Source organism: Lutra lutra, chromosome 3, assembly GCF_902655055.1.
Source record: "Lutra lutra chromosome 3, mLutLut1.2, whole genome shotgun sequence".
Taxonomy (NCBI): domain Eukaryota; kingdom Metazoa; phylum Chordata; class Mammalia; order Carnivora; family Mustelidae; genus Lutra; species Lutra lutra.
In genome coordinates this window covers 68695013-68709891 of record NC_062280.1, presented here as the reverse complement: position 1 = coordinate 68709891, position 14879 = coordinate 68695013, and the positions used below count along the sequence as shown (strand labels likewise).

Here is a 14879-nt window from a genome sequence, read left to right as displayed (position 1 = left end):
GGCAGAGAGGTCTAGAATTACCGTGTTATGAATGTGACTGAATTGATTTCAAAAATATTTCAAAATAAGTAGTTATGAACAGAGGACTGAAATTCTCATTTAACAATCAGTATTATTTTAAATGACTGCAAGATTTTTTTTCACATCTAGGCAGTACTAATTGGTCACACTGAACACAAAGAAATGTTATATTTGGAAATGTTAAAGACATCAGTTAAAATATCTTGAAACTTGGGCTTCAGTACAATTTCCTTGATGCTTTTAAGTCCAAGAGGCTCTCTAAGGAAGAAGAAAGTGAATAGAGCAGGAGGGAACAAATAAAGAGAAAGGTGGAAGAGGTGTGGGTAAGGAAGATTTGGGAGTGGGATGAAAGGAATTAAATTAAAAAGCACAGAAACAAATGGGACAAGCATTCAAAGAAGAGATTCCCAGTCTTAAACTCTTCTAGATAACAGAAAATCAGAGAACACTACCTAACTCATTTTGGAAAGCAAGTATTGCCATAATACCAAAGGGCAGATATGGGCACTCTAAGGATAAACATTTACAGGGCAATTTTTCTCATGAACATGGATGTACAAATCACAAATGTTGGGAGCCTGAATTTAGCAATGTATGAAAAAGGTAATAAACCATGATGCGATTAAGTTTATTTCAGGAAAGCAGAATTAGTTCAATATTAGAAAATCTTTTATCATTGCCATATTAACAAAATGAAGGAGAAAAAGCACAAGAATGTTTTGACCAGCGTAGAAAAAATGTCTGACATACAGCGAAAAGAACTCATGATTTTAAGCAATGCTTAGCAAATCAGGAATGGGAAGGACCTTTCATTCTGATAAAAAGCAGCTACCAATTACATAGAATAAACATTAAATGTGAAATATTTCCTCTCCTCTCTGAAGTCCCTCTTTTTAAAGTCATGAATGAGACAAGGATGCCCACTGTTATTACTACTTCCAGTTCAGTATTGTATTGGAGGTATAATGGGAAAAGGAAAGGAGAATAAGAAGTAAAATTGCCAATATTTTCAGGGAATATGTTTGTTTACATAGAAAAATCTAAAAGAACCCACAAATTATTACAAATCTAGATTGCCCCAGTCAACACATTTCTAGGATCCACAAACAGAAAATATAATTCTAAAAATATTCATCATCTAAATATTGTATTAAAAATACCTATGAATAGGGGCGCCTGGGTGGCTCAGCGGGTTGAGCCGCTGCCTTCGGCTCGGGTCATGATCTCAGGGTCCTGGGATCGAGCCCTGCATCGGGCTCTCTGCTCAGTGGGGAGCCTGCTTCTTCCTCTCTCTCTGCCTGCCTCTCTGCCTACTTGTGATCTCTCTCTGTCAAATGAATAAATAAAATCTTAAAAAAAAATACCTATGAATAGATATTAAAGGAAGATAATAAATGAAAATATCAAATGAGACTTAAGTAAAAAGAAGAGAAATAATAATAGGAAGAGAGAACCAGTATTATAATGGTATAAATATTCTCCAAATTGATCTAAAAATCAATGTAATTCCAACTAAAATCCCAACAGAGCTTGGCAAGCTGATTCTAAAATCAGGTGTGGAATAGCAAAGTTCAAGAAATACCAAGACAGGGTGCCTGGGTGGCTCAGTGGGTTGGGCCGCTGCCTTCGGCTCAGGTCATGATCTCAGGGTCCTGGGATCGAGTCCCGCATCGGGCTCTCTGCTCAGCGGGGAGCCTGCTTCCCTCTCTCTCTGCCTGCCTCTCCATCTACTTGTGATCTCTCTCTGTCAAATAAATAAATAAAATCTTTAAAAAAAAAAATACCAAGACACACAGATACAAAAAAAAAAAAAAAAAAGAAAGAAAGAAAAGAAATACCAAGACACTCTAGAAGGATAACAAAATGAGGAAATCTGCTCTACCCTGATATTAAAACTTAATATAAAGCTATAGTAATTATGCCACTATGGGATTGGTATAGGGGTAAATAGAATGTAGAGTCTAGAAGTTGACCCACCCTATCAGCTAAAATAAAAAACACAAGAAATAATTAATGTTGGTGAGGATGTGGAAGAAAAGGAACTCTACTAGAATGTAAATTGGTACAGCTACTATGGAAAACAGTATGGGGGTTCCTCAAAAAATTAAAAATAGAGGTACCATATGATCTGGCAATTACTCTAGTGAGCATTTATCTGAAGAAAAAGGAAACACTAATTCCAAAACATATATGCATCCCTATGTTCATTGCAACATTATTTACAACAGCTAAGCTATGGAAACAACCCAAGTATCCATGGATACATAAGTGGGTAAATAAGATTAGATAGATAGATAGATATAGATATATATGATATGCAGATATATAGATATATATCTGTGTGTGTGTGACAAAGACAAATACTGCATGATTTCATTTATATATGAAATCTAAAAAACAAAACAAAACAAAATTCAGACTCATAGATAGAAGAGATTGGTGGTTGCCAGAGGGGGGTTGTGGGGGTGAAAAGGATTAAGAATTTCCAGTTATAAAATAACTAAGCACTGAGTGTTATACACAACTGATAAATTATTGAATACTACATCTGAAACTAAGTATATATTATGTTGGCTAACTGAATTTAAATTTAAAAAAAGGCCCCAATAACTTGCAACAAAAATAACTAAGTTGTGGGTATTTAATGTACAGCATGGGGAATATAGTCAATAATATTGTATTAATTTACAGATTGTAACATACTAATTGTGGTGACCATTTATCAATGTATACAAATGTCAAATCACTATATCTGAAACTAATATGACATTGAATGTCAAGCATACCTCAATAAAAAATGAAAAGACAAGTCATAATCTGGAAGAAGATATTTGTAACACACATAATGAACATATTGGCATCCAGAACATATAAAAACGTTAAGAAATTAATATAAAAAGATAAGAACAACCCAAAAGAAAAGTGAGCAGAAAGCATGAGCAGGCATTTCACAGACATGTAATATGACTGCCCCCAAAATGTATGAAAAACATGCTAATCTTAGTAGTAATCAGGGAAACACAAATTAAGATCATAAGAAGTTATCAGTTTTCATCCTCCATATTGGCAAACATTTCAAAGTTGGAAAATATCAAATGCTGGTTAGGATATGATGCAAAAAGAACTCTCATATACTATTGGTAAAAATATAAGCTGATATAGCTCTTTTGGAAAAGAGTTTGCCATTATCTCATAAAAATAAAGATGGGCATCTCCTCTGATTCCATTCCCTGTATGAATACCCAGAAGAAATACATTCATATGTTCATCAAAAACATTGATATTTGTATTATTCAAGAATTGGAAACAACTCAAATGTCCTTCAACAAAAGAATGGATAAAAAAAAGAATGGATACAAAATGGCAGTATGTTCCTCCTTTAGACTCTCATGGAACAATATAAATGAACTATGACTGCTCAGATCAAGAGCTGAGTCTTAGAAACATGATACTGAGATGAAGTTGAGATGTAGAGCAAGTTGCAGAAATAAAAAGTACATTATATGAAGCCCCAAACATGCACAACTAAACCACGTATCTTTTAGCATTGCAACTCTATGTAGTAAAGCAATAAAGTTAAACCAAGAGAATCATAAGCATAATTTCAGGATAATGATTATCTTTGGAGTGGAGGGCAGGACCAGGGAGAGGCAAATAATGGGCAAATGTGGGTACATGGGAGTTCATTTTATTTTTTTAGATAAAATATACATGTATTTTTAGTTTGTGAAACATTTCAAAGAGAGGAAGCCAACACCACCTCAACTACACTCCTAGAACTAAAATAAGTCTGATTTTACAAATGGGTCAAGTGAGGCCCTTACTTATGCTTATCAGAGTAATCCGTTTGTGACATGCTAATGTTAATAATCTGAGGGAAAAGGAAACAAAAACCGCAAGAAAGAGGAAGTTAGAAAGTAAAATGATGGGAAGAAAGAGAGAGAATAGGAAAGAAGAAACTTCCAGGTAGGATGGTTTAGAAATAGGTTTTGGTGTTTTAAAAATCTGATCACCACCTCTTTAACCAATCTGCTAAAAAATAATGCACCTAGAGACATCATCAATTCACATTCTGTAATGCAGAAAGAAAACACCTGCTTGGTGTCTTGTCTCTGGAAATCAGATAGAAAACACTGACTACCTGGGAGAGCCCGTAGTCGTCTTCTGTGAGCACATTAAAAAAAAAAAATTAAGACAGTATTTTTTTTAGTGCTGTTGTAGGTTTATTTATCCATTTACCTACTGAAGAATGTCTTGGTTGCTTCTGACTTCGGGAAGTTATGAATAAAGTTGCTATAAATGTCCATGTGCAGGTTTCTGTGTGGACGTAAGTTTTCAACTTCTTTGGGTAAATGCCAAGGACTCAACTGCTGGATCATATGGTAAGAGTGTGTTTTGTTTTGTAAGAAACCACTAAACTGTCTTCCACAGTGTCTGTACCATTTTGCCTTCTCACCATCAGTGAAGGAGAGTGTCTGTTTTTCCACATCCTTGTCAGCATTTGGTGTTGTCAGTGTTCCAGGTTTTGGCCATTCTAATAGGGGTTTAGTGGTCTCTCATTGTTGTTTTCATTTGCATTTCCCTGATGACATATGATGTGGAGCGTCTTTTCATGTGCTTACTTATCACCTGTATATCTTTTTTGGTGAGAGGTCTATTAGGGTCTTTGAGCCACTTTTTAATCAGGCTGTTTGTTTTCTTGTTGAGTTTTAAGAGTTTTTCATATATTTTGTTAACAGTCCTTTGTCAGATATGGCTTTTGCAAATATTTTCTTTGTGGTTTTCTCATTTTCTTGACACTTTCAAATAGCAGAAATTTTTCATTTTAATGAACTCGAGTTTATCAATTATTTATTTATTTCATGAATTGTGCCTTTGTCATGTCTAAAAAGTCATTGCCAGCCTTCTGAATTGGTGAAGACATGGAGATTCTGGGAGGTGGTACAACTGGACAGGACATGGAAACTTCTCCCCACTTTTCACACACCTTACCCGATGCATCTCTTCCATCTGGCTACCCCTGTATCCTTTCACAATAAACCAGTAATCTAGAGGCCCCAGGGAATGGTGGAAAGATACGGGGTCTGAGACCAGTCTTGGCTTTGATTCTGTTTCTGTCTCTTCGCAGCCCTGAAGCTTTGGGCAGTTCACTAACTCTGTCTCACTTTTCTACATTGTAGGATAATCTGTCTGCATATAAGAAATAATCAGTAAATGATAGACACTTTAAACAGGCTAACCCAATCGCAAAAAAAAAAGTCATTACCATACCCAAGATTATCTAGGTATTCTCCTATGTTATCTTCTAGCATTTTCATAGTTTTGCATTTTAAATTTAAGGTTTTTTTAGTTAATTTTTATGACGGGTATAAGGTCTGTGTCCAGATTTCTTTTTGCATGTGGATGTCCACTTGCCTGAGTACCATTGTTGAAAAGATTATCTTTGCTCCATTGTATTGTCTCTACTTCTTGTCAAAGATCAGTTGCCTATACTTATGTGGGTCTATTTCTAGGCTCTCTATTCTAATCCGTGGATCTATTTGTGTATTCTTCCACCAATACAAACTGTCTTGATTACTGTAGCTTCATAATAAATCTTGAAGCTGTGTAGCGTCAGTCCTCCAACTTTGTTCTTCTCTTCAATATTGTGTCGGTTATTCTGGGCCTTTTGCCTTTTCACATAAACTTTAGAATCAATTTGTTGATATCTATAGAATAACTTTCTGGGATTTTTATTGGAATTGCATTAAATCTACAGATCAAGTTGGGAAGAACTGGCATCTTGACAATATTGGGTCTTCTTACCCATGAACATGGAATATCTCTCCATGTATTTAGTTCTTTGATTTTATTCATTAGAATTTTGTGATTTCCCTCATATAGAACTTGTACATATTTTGTTAGATTTACATCTAAATTTTCACTTTTGGGGTGCTAATGCAAGTGGTGTTATGTTTACATTTTCAAATTCTACTTGTTCATCGCTGGTATATAGGAAGGTGATTGACTTTTGAATATTTTCCTGTATCCTTCAACCTTGCTATAAATTGCTTATTATTCCAGGAGTATTTTTTCCAAATTTTTTCAGATTTTCTACATTGACAATCATGTCATCTGTGGTGAGAAGAGAAATCCTTGCCTGATCTTAGTAGGAAAGCGTCACGTTTCTCACTAATAAGTATGATGCTAGCTATAGGTTTTTGTAGATATTCTTCATTGAGTTGAGCTATTCCCCTCTATCCATAGTTTATTGAGAGTTTTTACCATGAATAGTATTGGATTTTATCAAATGCTTTTTCTGCATCTATGGATATGACCATGTGATTTTTCTTTTTCAGTCTGTTGAAGTGATATATTACATTGAGTTTTTGAATGATGAACCAATTTAAATACCTGAGCCACTAGCACATTTTAACTCTGATTGATTATATTAGTTAGTTGAGACCTTGGACCTGGAAAGGTTGAAAGTTAGAGTCAGGTAAACTAGGGAAGTAGGTATGGCAGGAAAGGAAGAGTGCCCAAGAGGGTGGGTGTGAAAACTTCTGGCTAGGGAAGGAATAGGTAGAAAGAGAGAGCAGAGGTGAAGGGGATTAGAAATTAGGCCCTGGGGAAGAAAGGGATGGTTTTGTCCAAGATAGACCTAAGCCTGAAAAAAAGAAGAAAGGGAAAACAGATTATCACTATTTTAATACATACTCCATTGACTCTGTGGGTACATCTGTTATGGATATTGTTATAAAATGGTGATGGAAAACTATAGAAATCTAACATCTACCCAAGTTGGGACTACAAGATTCCTTTATATGTAGTATGATTTCAGAAGGTTGGAGATGATCTTGAATCTTGGCTGAAACTCCATAATCCCTATACTAAATGTCTGAAATTCTGTTACTGGATGTCTTCATGAAGATATGTCTCTTTCCCCCTGCAAGGAGAATGGCAGGTGTTGCTTTCTGGAATCACTTTTCCTTTGAAGTTAGAAAGTTTTACGGGCTGAGCTGCTGAATAATAGTCTAGAAACTGAGCCCAACATAAAATTTGAAGGACAAGCCATAATGCCATCAAGCTTAGTGAGAGGAAAGTGGTGGCAATTTTTTAATATGCAGACTCTTTTTTTTTTTTTTTTTTGCATTTTGGTGGTGGTTATTGTCAATTATTTTATTTTATTTATTTTTTAATTTTTTATTTTTTTAATTTCTTTTCAGTGTACCAGAATTCATCCTTTATGCACCACACCCAGTGTGCCATGCAATACATGCCCTCCATAATACCCACCACCAGGCTCACCCAACTTCCCACCCCCTGCCCCTTCAAAACCCTCAGATTATTTTTCAGAGTCCATAGTCTCTCATGGTTCATCTCCCTCTCCAATTTCCCCCAACTTCCTTCTCCTCTCCATCTCCCCATGTCCTCCATGTTATTTCTTATGCTCCACAAATAAGTGAAACCATATGATAATCGACTCTCTCTGCTTGACTTATTTCACTCAGCATAATCTCTTCCAGTCCCATCCATGTTGCTACAAAAGTTGGGTATTCATCCTTTCTGATGAGGCATAATACTCCATAATGTATATGGAGCACATCTTCCTTATCCATTCGTCCACTGAAGGGCATCTTGGTTCTTTCCACAGTTTGGTGACTGTGGCCATTGCTGCTATGAACACTGGGGTACAGATGGCCCTTCTTTTCACTACATCTGTTATCTTTGGGGTAAATACCCAGTAGTTAATATCCAGACTCTTAACCAAGGAAATTTAAAAAAATTTTTTTAAAATATGGAACACTCCACAAATTTGTGTGTCATCCTTGCGCAGGGGCCATGCTAATCTTCTCTGTATTGTTCCAATTTTAGTATATGTGCTGCCGAAGCGAGCACAGGAAATAAAAACGTTAAACAGAATTTCAGTGAGACTGTTTTGATCAATTAATCGACAATAAAATATCATGTTGTACTATATAACACATAAATCTTCATGTACCTCAACAAATAGATGCATTTTGTATTACACTTTGTTTCCATGTTTCAAACAATTGACTGAGAGGTTTTTTTTTAAGATTTTATTTATTTGACAGAGAGAGATCACAAGTGAACAGAGAGGCAAGCAGAGAGAGAGAGAGAGAGAGGAGGAAACAGGCTCCCTGCGGAGCAGAGAGCCCGATGTGGGACTCGATCCCAGGACCCCGAGATCATGACCTGAGCCAAAAGCAGCGGCTTAACCCACTGAGCCACCCAGGTGCCCTTGACTGAGAGTTTTAAATTAAAACGTTTTAAAAAATCTATTTCAAAACTTACCCCTGGACCAACATGGCTTGCCATGTTACTGGACTAGGATCCAGTATCTCTCTACTCACATGCTTATATATGTGGATTTTCACCCTTTATACTGTAGAGCAAATACTGAATGCTACTTGACTATCAAATTACTATTAAATGAAATAGAGGTTGCTTTATATATTACCCAAAGTGGTATTTTTTAATGTATTGTCACAAAAGTAAACAATGAACTTTAAACACTTCCTGTACATCAAATTAGCTTCTCATTTTTCCAAAAGACACATATATTTGGCACACTTTCAAAAGACATATTATGGCATTTTAAATTCACCTATTTTGTGGTTTAAACTATTTTTTGAGTTTTCCATGGGAGTGTGCTCTTTTTCTTCAGTCCAAGCTCTGGTTTGTGTGTGTGTGTCAGACAGAGAGGACACTGTCAGCTTCTGGCTAAGGCTGAAGGAGGTGAGGAAAGAGAACCTGTAGGGACAGAAAAGATGAAAACTAAGCACCAGATAATGCTTGATATGAGATGAAAAGAATTTCTGAATCAATGAACTTTCCAAAACCATCTATGGATTATCAATGTGCTGGAATACCCTTCAACCAACCAGAGCTTGGATCAAACAAAAAGAACACATAGGTGGTGTTTAATTTCCCATGGAGACTGTTTGGTCCCTGGAAAATCCTGTTTTCATGGATGCAAAGAATCACATGTTCTCCTTCAACAGCTGTAATCAACCTGAGAGATTCTTTGCTGCCCTGGTGAATATCTCGGCCCACTCAAGATCCACTAAGGGGAATCATGTAAAGATGTCCAAGAAACTGTGAGACTGACTTTAATTGCTGACACATTATCCAACACTTCTTAGATTTCCACACTATCACTCAATCATTAGTCCTTAAAGGGAGACATGACATCTATATATTTAAAATTGATTCCATAAAATGATGCCAATTAATATTTTTATTACATGCTTTAGGGAACATTTTAATTCTTCACTTTCAGATATTTCTGCTTTTTCAAAACTGCCAGGCATTTTGCCAGAACTTTACATTTCACCCTCTTTAGAAAATGTTTCAGAAGCACTTGATTTTGTATTGTATTCTCCTATCTAGGCAGATCATATAGCTGAGCTCAGAATCTTCAGACATCTGTCCCTTCAACCAAATGCATTCATCACTCCTTCCCAGATCCTTGGAAAGTTGAACCCAGAAACCCCCTTGCCACATCCAGCAAAGCTCCACATCAGCCACCACATGATATCAGTGCAGAGCCCTTGCTCTTCATTCTTCCACTTTGGGAGCCACTGTCAGAGTCAGAGATATCACAGGTCTACTTTATTCACAAACATGAAGAAGCAAGATGCTGACCAAGCATTTAGAAGACATCGATACTGTCTTGAGTAATTTCTCATTTCACCTTCTCGACAAGCAACACTGGGAGATGGGAATGACCACTATCTGTACATCTGGAAATGAAGACCGAATTAGAGAACTTTGCCATACTAAGATATTTGTGTAGCTGAGATTGGAAGGTATGAATCACTTAGTATTTTCACTGGTAACTAGATTATCACTAAATATAGTTTAGATATATATGTATGTGTGAGCAAAGCTCACAACCTGTATCTGATTCTAGGATAAAAATCTCCAGTAGGTCAGCTCCTCTCATTTGCTTTCTGCTGGTCACTGTGGTCCTTTGCGTCCATTTATGTTCCGGCCATTTTTGGAATTAAAATTTTTAGAGAATAAAATAGAAATGTGGATGATGTATATATTTTTAAGTGCTAATTTGTCTTTTTACAAATAAAATGTCGTTTGTGTGATGGCAGCATTTGAAGCTCCTGGGCGCAAGATTTAGTGTTGGCACGGAGATGTCCTGAGCATGGTGCAAAGCCACCCTGCCCGGAGACCAACAGCGGACAGCTGTTCCTGGGAGATTCTTGGAGGTGTAATGCCTGGGTCCAGAGGTAGGAGGGTTTGGAGGGGGGCTTCTCTCCCAACTCTGCCCGGAAGGAGCCCCCTGGGCCCCTGAGCATCGCAGCCTTGGTGAGGACATTGCTCCCCAGCATCCATGGGAGGGCACAAACCAGCAAACACGGATTGAAAATGGAGGGGACACGATGAGTGACTAGAGCTTGCAGACTGGTTTAGAAGCAACTGGAAAATATCCCTCTGGAATCTCTCAGAAAGAGCTGGGCAGAAGGTCATTGCCAAGAGGTTAGGAATCTCATGGGACTCCAGGCCACTGCTTCATGATGTTCTGCCTCTAGTTTTCTTCTGCAACCTCTTCGCTCCCTGCAAGAAAGTGGGGAGAGCTGGCACTGGGGCTGATTGCTTACACATGAATCTCAGTCCTTCTTCCACCGTGTGGCTTTTAATTTAGTATCTCTGAACTTGCATGTTCAGGTGTGCGAAGACAAGGTGCAGTACTCCCTTCACTCTGGGAGGGGCAGTAGGCAAGCCTGAGGCTGAACCAGGTGGTACTACGGAGTCTCTGTTCTCCACCCATCTCCACCAGGCATGGGGAGCGCCATGTGAATTCTAGTCCAATCTCTAGAGATTCTAGTTCAATGCATATAAAAGGAAGGCCTAGGAATGTAGGGATTTTAAATCAGTACTGACCTGAACTATCTGCACCTGGAGTCTGCTTTACTATTATGTAGGTCACACAGAAGGGTATAGTAAAATCTAAATGATCTGCAAACCAACTCCTTTTGGGCACCTTTAAACACCATAGAATATGGGTCAATCTTAATTTTCTTTTTTTTAAAATGATAATTCCATTGTAATTAACATGCAGCGTTATATTAGCTTAGGTGTACAATACAGTGATTCAACATTTCCATATAATACTCAGTGCTCATCAAGATAAGTATACTCTTTTTTTTCCCCCACAGATTTATTTGAGAAAGAGTGAGAGAGTACAAGGCGGGGGTGGTGTTGAGGGCAGAGATAGAGGGAGAGAGAATCTCTAGCAGACTCATTGCTGAGTGCAGAGCCCAATGCTGTGTTCATCCCAGGACCCTGAGGTCACCACCCCAGCCAAAATCAAGAGTCACCTGCTCACCCAACTGAGCCACCCAGGGGCCCCAAGATAAGTATACTTTTAATCCCCTTCACCCATTTCACCACCTCCCCACCCCCTCTCTGGTAACCACGAGTTTGTTCTCTATAACCAAGAGTCTGTTTTAGGTTTCTCTCTCTCTCTCTTTTCCTTTGTTCATTTGTTTCTTAAATTCCATATATGAATGAAATCATATGGTATCTGTCTTAATCTGACTGGCTTATTACACCAATGCCGACAACTTATTATACTTCCTACATCCATTCATGTTGTTGCAAATGGTAAGATTTCATTCTTTTTATGGAATAATGGAATAATATTCTATTATGTATATATATAATAGTATATATATAATATATATGTGTATATATATACACACACATACACATATGTATATATATGTGTATATGTGTGTATATATATCCCATCTCCTTTATCTATTCATCTATCAATGGACACTTGGACTGCTTCTAATATGGGCCTATCTTAAAATGGTCTGAGATATTTTCCCTTTGAACCACTTCATTAAATTACCAGCAACTGACCCATTAACAAACCAATGACAGAGAAAATAGTCTTATATTGTGTAGGCAAAGCATATAAATCTACTTCGATATGAAGGGAAAATTGGCATCTGGGTTTGCACTTGGCTGCCCTCAAAGTTAATTCACTCATACATAAAATTTTAAAGGCTGCAAGAAAAAAATGTTTTTCAATGAGTTCCTTCAGAATAAATTTTGCAAAGCCACTTTTGGGTGCTTTTCCAATTTTTCCAGAAACTCTGGTCCTCAGACTAGGTAAAAATAGTATCTGGAAATGTAGATGAATGATTATTGAGAAAATGTGCCCAACTTTAAGTGAAAAAGAGAACTGGAGCCTAAAACAAGCCTCATTTAAATAAAAAAAATAAGTCCAATAAAACTATGCAAAGCCTATGTAGACTTCTGTGAGGTACTGTTGTTTTGGTAACGACCCACCTCACCAACTCACCCTGAAGGCAGAAAATGTCTGTTCCGTTAGCAAAAGCCTGGGCTACTTTGGAACGTTAGCAAATAATTGCTGTATTTACCATAAAGTCAGTCGTGGCAGTCAACATTCATTCCTGTGGTTCTCAGCCAGTTACTGTGGTCTCATCTCCCTGCACAGCAACAGGAGCGAACAGACAGAATCGATGTGCATACCCCAGAAAAGGCCACAATTCAAATGCGGCACCTGGGCCACTTGGGAGGCTCTAGGATACTACAATCACAGTCCAGATGAACATGTCTACAATCTATAGTCCAGACAGGTAAACACTACGATCAGGTGAGTATGAACCTAGGGCCCTACAGATCCTGGAAAACATCATCCAACAAACCCATGAACAGAAGCACCAAGAGCCAGAGACCACGTGGGCCAGCACACTCCTTTCCATCTCCGCTCTCTGCACTTTTTCCAGCACCAATGCCAACAGCTCACAGAACTGCAATCTAGGACGAGAGGACGGCTTCCTTCCTGGTAAGTCTAATAGTGCCCACTTTGGGTTCCAGGTCATTTTTGTCTAAGTTGACCTATACATCCAATCTGTGATTTATACTGAGTTGCTGACCTTTCACAATCACTGCTCTAATCTGCTTTGTATTAAAAATAATCACCATTGCTTCTTTTTCTTTTCCAAAGAATGTGGCTACACTTAAGGGTGCAAATATCAGCAAAGTGATATTTTTAAAAATAACATTAAGTTGGTATAAAAAAAGAAGCTGATGCTAAGTGAAATAAGTCAGCCAGAGAAAGACAAGGACCATATGATTTCACTTTATGCAAAATCTAAAAAACAAATAAACAAATAACAAAAAGAGAAACACTCATAAATACAGAGAACAAGCTCATGGTTGCCTGAGGGGAGGTGATGGATGCGTGGGGGAAATATGTGAAAGAGAATGAAAGGTACAAACTTTTAGTTACAAAGGAAGTAAGTTATGAGGATGAAAAGTATATCATAGAGAATATAGTCAATAATATTTAATAACTTTGTATGGTGACTGGTGGTAACTAGGCCTATCATGGTGAGCATTTTATAATGTATATAATTGTCAAATCACTATGTTGTGTACCTGAAACTAACATATGTCAACTATGATAAATAAATACATAAACAAGTAACCAAAAAAGGAAAAGAAAAAAAAAAAAACCAGAAGCCACAATTTAACTGGGGAAAAAAAAAAGCGCTAAACAATACTAATACATTGATAAATTCTGACTTTTAAACTTGGCCAAGACGGCCAAGTTTAAAAGTCAGAATTTATCAGTGTCATTGATAAATGCCCACCCTCCCTTCTGCCCATTTCTCCCCACCACCCTCACAAAGGTTGTTACAAAAACACCTCTCAGATTGCTGGGGTTGGTTACAGTGCCCTCGTGTGTCTCTGCCTTGCAATGCCATTTTAAGCCTTTCAAAGAGTGTATTATTTACATTCACAGTGTGATATAATTAGCAATGGCATTTTTAAGCAGCAGAAGCAAGTCCAAATCTTTCAAAATACACATACAAGATTGGACAAGCTTTGAAGAGCCATAAATGGCTCAGATTAGTCACCCCTGGGCTCATGTCATTGAATTTTAAATTTAATGACAAAAAGTCAACAAAGATTTGACACCAAAGAAATAAATATATCTAAGGGGCAGTTGATGAAAATATTACCTTCTCCTTGAAAATCAATGCAAAGCCACCTTAAACCTTGAATTTTTATGCTTTTGAAACCAAGTTGCTTTTATCTTCTCTGTTCAGATTTTGAAGAACTCTAATTGTACATTTTGTGAGAAAATGCCTGTTTGACAGTAGCTAACTCTTCCATTCCTTAGCGAAAAGTCAGAACTATTTATTTCAGAAAGGTTAATTTCAAGTCAAGCTTCACTTTATGTTTTAAAATAGGCCTTAAGAGGGAATATTTAAGCATAGCCTCAGTTTAATTGGTTTAGCACCCTGGAAACTCATGTTAAAAATAAGGACATTTTAACAAAGAGAAACTGCCATGGCAGAGAAATTATTACATTCCCTGCTCCCTTTGGATTTTTAATTCATTGTTTTACAAGCCTACCTCAACTGAATTGCTTTTAATTTTTTTTTTTTTTCTTTTCTCCCCATAAGCTTATAGACTAGTCTCAGCCCGGGAAACTGCTGTCATTTGCTGGAACTGGCAAATAGGTCATCCTAGTCAGTAACAGCAACCAAGAACAGGTATCAAAAGATGCAATTTCAGGGGCACCTGGGTGGCTCAGTGGGTTAAAGCCTCTGCCTTCGGCTCAGGTCATGATCCCAGAGTCCTGGGATCGAGCCCCGCATCGGGCTCTCTGCTCCACGGGGAGCCTGCTTCCCCCTTCTCTCTCTGCCTGCCTCTCTGCCTACTTTTGATCTCTGTCTGTCAAATGAATAAATAAAATCTTAAAAAAAAAGATGCAATTTCAAAAACATAGCTTTTAAAAGAACATACATAACATTTTTCTCCTTGCTGCAAGAGCCAGTAAATGTTAGAAA

The 14879-nt window shown here is 37.5% G+C and overlaps 1 non-coding gene across 1 annotated transcript; it reads right to left on the bottom strand.

The window, feature by feature from the left end:
• Nucleotides 1-7792: 7792 nt before the first annotated feature.
• LOC125096547 (U6 spliceosomal RNA) lies at nucleotides 7793-7899 on the bottom strand. Its single transcript, XR_007126230.1, has one exon. It is a non-coding gene; the product is annotated as a U6 spliceosomal RNA (small nuclear RNA).
• Nucleotides 7900-14879: the final 6980 nt, after the last annotated feature.